The sequence below is a fragment of the Choristoneura fumiferana genome, chromosome 8 (genome assembly GCF_025370935.1).
Source record: "Choristoneura fumiferana chromosome 8, NRCan_CFum_1, whole genome shotgun sequence".
NCBI classification, from domain to species: domain Eukaryota; kingdom Metazoa; phylum Arthropoda; class Insecta; order Lepidoptera; family Tortricidae; genus Choristoneura; species Choristoneura fumiferana.
In genome coordinates, this window is record NC_133479.1 from 20,373,779 (window position 1) to 20,384,641 (window position 10,863).

Genomic DNA, 10,863 nt, shown 5'->3' on the forward strand with positions numbered 1-10,863 from the left:
GGACGTCCGCGAGACTATATTCTGGTACAGCAATCAGACTCTTGCCTATCAGAAATGCCATTTAAATTTTAATATTTTGCAAGGTTCGTTTGTGGCCCTACATACAAATATTTGACATAAAAATATGTTATAAGTTTACAGATTACAAGGGTTACAACGTTTTGGAAGCAACAACGGATGCTTCATATTATAATGGTAAATCTGTGTGAAGAATTGTACCCCCCACCCTTAGGAATCCACGGGAATCACAGAAAGGTGCAAGCTTCCTTAACGAAGGAATATGCGTTTTGCTCTTTGATAAATCAATAATTTCTTGATTAAATTAAGCACTCTGTATTACTTTAATCAAGCAATCATGCGCTTGATTTAAATCGTTGGTGGTTTGAATATCCTGATTTTCAATAGGTGCATCTCTGCGAAACCTACGGAATAATTTCAAGATTCGAGCTACCGTTCTTTGCAATTTTGAATAAGAAGAAAACTGATTGCAAACTCTTTCAAAAAATTCCACTTTACTCTCTTCGACATTTTGTTGACTTAACAAATTAAATGAGTTGCAATTAGTTTTCATTTCCGGAATTTCCGATTCGTTCTTATTGAAATGACACGAAATAGGCCAATTTTCCCTATTTTCGTACATCCAAGCAGGACCTTCAAACCACTGCGAACTACACGCTATGAACTGCGCGGGAGAAACGCCACGTGAACTAATGTCTGCCATGTTATTTTCGCTATTAACATGACGCCAGACGTGAGGTGGAAGCACCTCTATAATTTGAGTAACACGGTTACACACAAAAGTTTTGAGTTTATACGCGTCAGTTTGGATCCAAGACAGAACTATCGACGAGTCAGTTAAAGCGGTAATGCGAGTGACGTTAACACGCGATAGTGATCCTACGATATACTTCATTAGTTTGCTAAGGAGTGCTGCCGCCATGAGCTCGAGCCTGGGAATAGTCACCGGCTTTACTGGAGCTACCTTGGATTTAGCTATAAGCAGCCTACACTTGACTTGACGCTCACGTCGTGAAATAACGTAAATCGACGCGGCGTAACCTCGTGATGATGCGTCACAGCACCCTACTAACTCGCATTCAGTTACCCCTGGAAGCAGGACATGACGCTCAATTTGTAATTCTGACAATCTAGGCAGCTCAGAAATAAATTCTAGCCATTGCTGACAAACATCGCTAGGTAGCTGCTCATCCCAACCGATGCCTAACTTCCAGAGATCCTGCATTATGCATTTCGCGACGAAAGTGCATGGAGATATAAAACCCACGGGGTCATATATCGAAGCTAATATTTTTAAAACAGATCTCTTGGTCATAACTGAGTCTTGCTTATTTACGGAAAAACTAAATGCGTCAACTAATGGCGCCCACTTCAGGCCTAGAAGCTTTAAAGAGGCGTCATTTTTGTCCTTTTCGAAAGAAATGCTAGTTTCGCGATGTTCTACAGGTAAGCGCTCGAGTAGCTCCTTGCTATTACTGGACCATTTTTTAAGAATAAGTCCCGCTGATTGAAATATATTTACCAACTCGTCTTGTAGTGCGCATGCTTGTGAGAACGTCTCACACGACCACAAGGCGTCGTCCATGTAGATGCCTTGCCTTATGACAGCAGCAGCAGAAGGGAAACGTTCACCTTCGTCGCTAGCTAACTGCAGCAAAGTCCGTATAGCAAGAAACGGCGAGCTACTTACACCGTAAGTTATCGTTTTTAGTTCGTAAATCTTAATGGGTTCGTCAACGGACGATCTATACAATATATGTTGATATTTCCTATCATTTTTGCGTATTAAAATCGCGCGGTACATTTTACAAATATCACTAGCAAAGCAGTATTCAAATAATCGAAAGTTGGTTAATATGGACCCTATATCACGGTATAGGTTAGGCCCAGATAACTGAGTGTCATTGAGAGAGACGTTGGTACTTGTTTTCGCACTAGCATCGAAGACTACGCGTAAAGGTGTTGTCGTACTGCTCGGTCTGAGTATACTGTGATGCGGAATTAAATATCTACTAGGCTCACTACCAGTATACAACTCCATGTGATCCAGCTTCTCATATTCTAGCATGAAATCATTGTACGCCTGTTGTAATACTGGTGAGCGTGCGAGTTTTCGTTCCGTCGCTAGAAGCCTGCGTTCAGCGGCAGCGCGCGAATCCCCGAGCGGCGGGGTGTCAGGCACAAATGGTAGAGGAACGACGTATCTACCGCTCTCGTCGCGGCTATGCTCGTTCGCGTAAATATCCTCTGCCAGCTGATCCAGCGGACTAAGTACAGGTTTGCACGGCAATTCCTCTACTTCCCAAAAATCACGCAACGTTTTGTCCAGACTTTTCTCTTCACAGACCGATAAGTGGAAATTTTGTGAGGTTAATTGAGAATCATAGTACAGTTTTCCACTTACTACGTAACCAAATACTGTCTCAATAACATTCGGTATATTTGACTTAATGTTGACCGGCTTGTCTTTAATTAATTCTGACACTACATCGTTGCCTAATAAAATATCAACAGCTGACTTTTCGTAGAACAATGGGTCAGCTAAGTCGAAACGCTTATACTCTTCCACAACCTCGTACGGAAACGAAATATTCGGCATTTCCGACGAAACTTTGGCTACCACTACCATATCTACCGCAAAACTCGGAACGTCCGATTTACACGGTTTTATGTCGCAAGTAATAATACCATAGTTTTTAACTACTTCGCCGCCTAGTCCAGACACGGTAAACGGACATTTGTTGCGACGTAGGCCCAAACGTTGAGCACAAACTAACGTAATAAACGAGCTTTGAGCACCCGAATCTAGAACTGCACGGCAATTCTGCGGTTGACCCGCGATATCAGGAATTTGTATGCGAGTAGTCCCTAACACAACACCATAGTTTGCGTCTTCATTCACGGAATGAAGCGATTCTTTTAACGCGACGTCAGTATCCGCATCGACACTCACGGAGTGTGACGGATTTATCCCGGCTACGCATACGTTAGAGCGAGATGGCTGCGACGTCAGCACGGCTGACGACGCGCCTGCGTCAGAAAGGGGCGGCTGCGGCGTCAGCACGGCTGACGGCGCACCCCGTGAAACGCCGCCATTTCATGATATGCCTAAACGTTGGACAGGCATATCACGATGTGCCTGAGAAATAATACGGCAGATCGATTAGAGCAACGCATTCGTCGATATTCCTAGCTCTATACCGGGCACATCGTAAAATAGTTTCTTATTTGGCCACTGGTGGCGCTGCGTATGCAATGGCGGCCGTGACCAGCTGACCGCCCGTGTTTGTTTAGCGCGTGAAAAATTTCGGCGTCGCAACAAAATGATCTTTAAACCGAAAATAGTGATTGAATTCAAAATAGAAGTGCAAAAGAAGCTTTTGAACATCAGCTCCGTTCTTTTTATGTGAATCAAACGGACTCTGTGCACAATGTGTAAAAACCATGGACGTCTGCCCGTATTTTAGAGGTTAGAATTTTGTTGGTAAATAAAGTATTCACTAGTTGTTATTTATGTATATAGAAAAATTTAGGTACGACGAGCGAAGCGAGGAGTGGTTAGTATTAATTGTGATCACGACGCACGAGCCGAGCGAGCGAAGCGAGCGTGCCGCGGCAGCGGCCGGCGAAGTGCCAGAACCGATATGGCGGCGTTTCATGATCTGCCTAAACTGGCCAAATCATGAAATGGCGGCGCTTCATGATATGCCTAGGAATTTCATGATCTGCCTAAACGTCACTAGGCAAATCGCTAAACGGTGAGTTTTGAACGATATGGCGGATGTCCCTTAGCCAATTCATGAAATGGCGGCATTTCACGATATGCCTAGGAATTTCGTGATCTGGCGGATTTTACGATCGGCCGCCGACATATATAAAGGATGGATGGGACATCAGTCAGGAGATTTAGTAATGCTCCGATTGTGCTCGGCTACTTAGTGGCAAGGTTCGGAACGGGAGCATGCCTGATCTCGAGTAATTGACACACAATGCGCGCTATTGTGCGCGGCGCGGGCGGCGGCGGCGGGCGGCGGGCGGCGGGCGGGCGGCGGGCGGCGGGCGGCGGGCGGCGGGCGGCGGGCGGCTGGCGGCGGCTGGCGGCGGCGGCGCGGGCGCGGCCGGCCGGCGCTGCGCTGCGGGCTGCGGGGCCGCCGCCCGCGCCGCCCGCGTGGAGGTCGAAGCGGACGGGCCACGAGGAAGAGCGGCGCGACCTTGCTCGTCCTTGCGGCGAGATAAGCCGCAGGGGCGACAGTTGCGGGTCGCGGCCCCGCCGCTATCGCGCCCTTTTAACCGCGGGCCGTGCGCCGCGTGTTCGCCGTGCGCCGTGCACCGCTGCCACTACTCGACTCCTCATTCACTATCGATCGGTGGTGGTGTACGGACGCTCATCCGACGCTATCGAAACAGACGTGAAGTGATTTAGTGGAGGGACCGATCGGTTCCTTGGCTGACGTGACGGAGGTGAGCGAACGGGGCTCCTGGATCGCCGTGCGCCGTGGCGCGTCGCGTGTCACTAGGTAGCTGCGACGACTTGCACAGTAGTGAGTGATCGCGTCGTCCGCTTGTTGCAGATAGCCCTCAGCGACACCGACAGCGACAGCGAGATGCCGGGCGCGGTGAACGGGTGCGCGGGCGCCGACGACGACGTGGTGCTGACGGGGCTGTCGGGCCGCCTGCCCGAGTCCGAGACCATCGAGGAGTTCGCCACCAACCTGTTCGACGGCGTCGACCTCGTCACCGCCGATGACCGCCGCTGGACTCCCGGTGAGTACCTACTTAGCTACCGTAGCCTACTTATACACTATTTATTAATAGTAATATTAGGTACAACAAGTCATCTCATCAACCTCAATAGGGCGTCTTTTTATGATGGCGACACATTGCATAGCTACCTCTGCCTACATCCATGATTTAATAGTTGCACATGAAAGTATGAAGGGCTCGCCATTTTACTGAAGATTTGTTCTCAAATAATGCGTACCTGCTCTAGCTATCAAATCTAGTCTAAATCTAGTTCTAGTCTTAGTTTTAGGTGGTACATTTTGGAGCCAAAATAACTTTTCTTTCTTTCTTTCATTCTTTCTTTCTAATATTAAACGAGCAATTCTTGTACATTTGTTTTTTATTTCGGGGATCTCGAATAAGCTTCTAGCAATTTCGAAAGTGGGGGTTTTAGGGGTGCACAATCTTTGGGAAAACGCATGTTTTGGCCCGAATAAAGCTCCTAGCCCGATACTGTCATACATTATATGGGATACGGTGTAACTCGACTATTTAATATTATTATTATTATATATATTTACTAGCTATTATATATATTCGGTTATCGCGCGCTGTTCCCTCGGGACCTGTGCATTTTTCTGGGATAAAAAAAGTAGTAACAAAACCACAAAATTATAAGTGTTTCTTTCAAAGCAATTTAATATAGGATAAATTACAGCTAAATAGATCACAATCAATTATTTGCTATAGGCTGATGAAGATGATGATGATGAAATTTTGTTATTTGGTTTCATTCAATTATAAATCACAGGGTGAAGACCAAAAAGTAGCACACCTCAACGCGAGTGGTTCGAATTCATTTTTTTCCCATTGTGACACAAAAATTAATCATACATTTGTATGGATAATTTTCGTGTCATGGATATAGTTTCGTGGCAGCCGGCACGTCCATCCTTCAACTTCCGTCTAATCTCTGTTAACAAATGTCAGGACATTTAGGGTGATGTCTGGATTTTTGTCAGGACTTTTCATTTTTTCATATGGCAACCCTACCCTCGGACCGCTACAAAAATACCACACAGTTTAATTACTACACAAGACTACATAAATAGATAATTTGTATACTATGAATATTATTTATTTTGTGGCTTTAAAAGACATTAAAATTAGTACTTAAACATAACTAAAATTTGCACTTTAAAGTTAAATATTTCGTAAACAGATCGCTGAATCGAAAAATCGTCTTGGCAACCCCCAATTGTTTTAAAAGACCTATCCAACGATACCCCACACTAGTTTTATTCGAGAAAAAAAAACAACCCCCACTTTTTTTATTACCTCTTTGTTGGCGTGACTGATATGTATATTCATGCCAAATTACAGCTTTCTATTACTAACGCTCTCTGACCTTAGCCGCGGACAGACAGACAGACGGACAGACGTGGCGAAACTATAAGGGTTCGTAGTTGACTACGGAACCCTAAAAACAGTAGGTAATAAATTACGACGAAACGCTTTACTTGGCGATAAACGTCTACCACGACGTAAATTACACAATTCAAAGTCCAACGCGATCGCCGCGACAATGTCTAGTTGTTGTTGTAACTCTTGTTGGGATAGAGCGGAGCGCGGGGCGGGGTTGCCATCTAAAAAAATATGTAAAACGCATAACCGTCCAAGTGCGAGACGGAGTCGCGCATCGAGGGTTCCGTACTTAGTGTATATTAATTTATTATATTAGTGTTAGCAGAGCCCTTCTTCTACGAGTAAGCAAATGTACGCAGCATAGAGCAATTTGATTTTAGATGGATCATTAACCGCTACCGTTTAACCGTTTTCAGACGGTCCTTATTGGTTGTGCTATAATATCTACATATAAGTAAAAACTACCTTCATGCCAAATTTCTAGTTTTTTTTAGGATAACTGGAAATACGCTACCTAAGTTTTAACCCTGGCAATTTGTGTGGAAACACCTTTTTAGGGTTCCGGAGCCAAAATGGCAAAAACGGAACCCTTATAGTTTCGTCAAGTCCGTTTGTCTGTATGTCTGTCTGTCTGTCTGTCCGTCCGTCCGTATGTCACAGGCATTTTACTCGAAAACTACAAAATGTATATCAATGAAATTTGGAGTACAGATGTCTTGTCAAAGTCGCTATTTAGTTTTGTAGTTAAATTACAAAAATAAATATTTATAGGGGGCCCGGGGCACTCCATACACGTAAGAAAATTGAAAAAAAAAATTAACTCGCATCAACGCGTGGCACGTATAAATAGTAGTCGACAGCTCGTTTGAAGATAGTAACTTAGTAAGGTTTCTCAAAAACTTTTTTGATTAAGTGAAGATTTCCGGAAATAAGTAGCAAAAATTGTGCTCCCCTTGGATAGGTAACGCTTAATAAATAATGCTAAATTATAACAATTAATTATTAATTATTTATTATTTATTAATATAGATTATTCCATGTCAGTTTTGCTCGTACTAACTACACTAAACACACTTTTTTCAGAAGAGTTCCTCGGTTAATTAATGAACAATTGTATGATATTGACCCATTTGCGAGTTCGCTTGTTACTCTCAAAAAATTAGTCAGGCAACATTTTGTATAGTGTTTTTGTCAACATTTATCTTTCACTGAACCTAATTTTTTGATTTTTAATTTATTTTAGTACTCACATTAGTTTTAAATAACTTTTAGTACCTATGAATATATTATGAACCTCGAGGTCTTTATATTGTTTTTGGTTTACCTGTATACTCATTAATATACGACTGTATGTGTTCTTAAAATAATAAAATAAAATAAAATAAATAAAATAATTATTATTATTATGTTGTAGATAGAATAGAAACTATAAAGGAGCGGCCACACCGCTGCTCAAAATACGGGGACGGTACGGAATCACAGTGACGTGCCGTAAGCGTCACGACACGACTTTGGGTGGAGAGCATGCCTTAAAGTCCTGACGTTTATGTCACGTCACTTCGATTCCGCACCGTCTGTGTATTTTAATTTAAGCAGCGTTTCCACCAGAGATGTGCGAGGATGTCATCATCATCATCATCCCAGCCTATATACGTCTCACTGATGGGCACAGGCCTCCTCTCGGAACAAGAGGGCTTGGGCCATAGTTCCCACGCGGGTCCAGTGCGGATTGGGAACTTCACACGCACCATTGAATTGCTTCACAGGTTTGTGCAGGTTTCCTCACGATGTTTTCCTTCACCGCAAAGCTCGTGGTAAATTTCAAATGTAATTCCGCACATGAATTTCGAAAAACTCCGAGGTGCGAGCCGGGGTGCGACGAATATGTTTTTCATGAACCAATAGAAAAGCTTCATTTACCTCGCCTCGCTCCGCTCAGATGTTTCCACCAGAGATGTGCTGTGCGAGGATGTGTAAATTGAAGCGCTTTCTATTGGTGCATGAAAAACACACTCCTTCGCACGCAACACATCCCCGCACATTATTTGGTGGGGAGGGGTTGCGATATAAAAATCGCAACGCTTGACGGCACGTCTGCGATTGCGTTCCGTGCGTCTCCGTATTTTGAGCAGGCGGCGTGGCCGCTCCTTAATTTGAGTAAGTCGAATTAAATAATATCTAGCTACTGACAGGTTCCTTAATGTAGAATGTTCCGTTTATTTCAAAAAACGAGAAGGTTCGGTTGCGCGAAAACAAACAAATGGCTAAGATCAGTAATTTAATATTATGTTGTGTGTATAAACAAGCGAATACAAGTTTGTCTCGCGGCGCACCGCAGGTACCGTAACCCTTTGGCCGTCGCGTGCGCGCGCTTCTCGCCGTTGTTACTTGTTGTACTATTATCTATTCTGTGCCGTTGTAAGGATTCTGCGCGGCGCTGCCGATGCGAAGCAATTATCTATCGTTATCTGATTCCCACAGAACTTGATCTATCTGTGGTTTAGTGTTTGTTCCCATCTACTTGGCTTCCAAAAGATTCCCACCTTCGTCGGCATTATGCTTCCAAAAGTTGCGTTCTGCCGCTTTGCTCTGAACTGTGCAGTCCACCCCGCGCCGCGCCCGCGCCGGCGCCGCTCTGCCGGCCGCGCCGCTGCGATGCGAGTGCACGGAATGTCTCGCATTCGCATCGCAAGGTCACGCGCGCTTAATTACGCCGCGGAAGGCGTGCATATGCGTTGATGCGACACTTATCGGGCTGCTCGTCACCTCTGCTCTGCGACGCCTGACTTGCCCACTTATTCCATCCGTTCACGAGTGTAAAGGGCGGCCACACCGCTGCTTAAAAAACGGCGACGGTACGGAAATCGCAGTGACGCATCGTATGCGCACCGTTTTTTTTGCATGCTTTCAACACCTCTGCTTAAAATCTCTTCTTCTCTTTTAAAATATGGCTTTTCTGTCCTAATTAATAGGACAATTTCGCCAGTGTCAAGGTAAACTCTCTTTGAGAGGGACGTTGTACGGTGATTGTAGTTTTTGCAACTTGATAGTTAAAATCCAGAAACCACGTGGAGACAATTTGCGCATTAAAAATGTCAGACACGAGAGCAATATAGAATTTTGTGATCACTGTTTCACTGTTAAGGTTAATCGCGCATAAAACACTATCAAAATTATACTTCAACTAGCCAAAGACACAAAAATAGCAAAATTAGATATTGTCTACATCCGCCATCTTCGAATGCTACCAATCGAAGTGCTATACAGCGTCACGACTTAGTCACGACTTCCTGTTCGGGAGTTCGGTAAAGACCTGACGTTTTACGGGCACGTTCACTTCACTGCTATTCCGTATTTAATTAAAGCAGCGGTGTGGAGAGCATGCGATTAAACGGTGCGTCGCTGCGATTCCGTGCCGTCACCATTTTTTAAGCAGCGGTTTTGCCGCACCTTACCGAGCGGGCGGGAATCTTGTTCACAGTAAGTAAGTACCTTTACATTATGACGTGTAGTATCGTGAGGTTTGAAACTGTACTTACATTAGAAACGTAGTTGGCACTACGCGCCGCTTCGCGGAGTATTCGCGTCGCGGAGTAATTATTGATCGCATCGCAAGCGCTCTTGAAGTGTCGTCATCGTCCCATTGTTCTGGCGCAGGTCAGTTGGCGTGTGCCCCCCCCCCTCCCGTCAACCAAATCCAACCATTACGTCGTCGCGAGTAACATTACATTACCTCTGGGAAGCGCTAGGGCGCGACGGGTGACGTCACGCACGCCGCGTCCCACTATCGCACGCAGACGAGATACACAACATAATTACCCCCAAACATTAGTAGATTATCCGAAACTTTCCAAATCAAATGGTCCTTTCACGTAGCCACCAGCATGCACAGCGAATAGACCACTGCCGTAACCGTCGATACGCTACGCGACGCGATACAGTTGTTTAGCAGCGGTTAGCGCGCCGCTCCTTAATATGATAACTATATATTTTTTGAAGTATTGCCGTTTCGTGACACATCTAAATTAGTGACCAGAAATATTAATAATATTAAATATATAATATTTATTCAGACTTCAATCCATTTTGTTTAGTAATACCACAGAATAAGTGGTTTGGGTGGCCGTGGTGGCCTAGTGGTTTGACCTATCGCCTCTCAAGCAGAGAGGTAGTGGGTTTCAACTGCGGCTCCGCACCTCGTGAGTTTTACGAAAGGCATCGTGCGGAATTACATTTTGAAATTTACACGAGCTTTGCGGTGAAGAAAACATCGTGAGGAAACCTGCACGAACCTGCGAAGCGATTCAATGGTGCGTGCGAAAGTCCAATCCGCACTGGGCCCGCGTGGGAACTATGCCCAAGCCCTCTTGTTTCTGAGAGGAAGCCTGTGCCCCGGTGGGACGTATATAGGCTGGGATGATGATGAAAGTAATAGTACCAAATAACAAATCCCTTAACTTTGATTAATGTTAGTAGCTTGCTATGTTTATTTACTGATTATAATTTGAAATATAGTTAACATAGTTCCCATAATTTTATCGTTCTCTGAAATTTGCCGCCCCTAGCCCTTCGGGGCGCGGGGGCGGCCTATACGACCTATTGACAAATCCAGGCCCTGCTCGTGGCTGCTAGCAAAATGTACACGAACTGTGGAAGCTTCCGTCATGTTCAATGTTCGTTGATTTGACTATGTAGTGG

The 10,863-nt window shown here is 44.7% G+C and overlaps 1 pseudogene; it reads left to right on the plus strand.

Annotated features, from left to right (window-relative positions):
* Positions 1-4,213: 4,213 nt before the first annotated feature.
* Positions 4,214-10,863, plus strand: part of LOC141430730 (fatty acid synthase-like) — a 29,801-nt pseudogene continuing 23,151 nt past the window's right edge.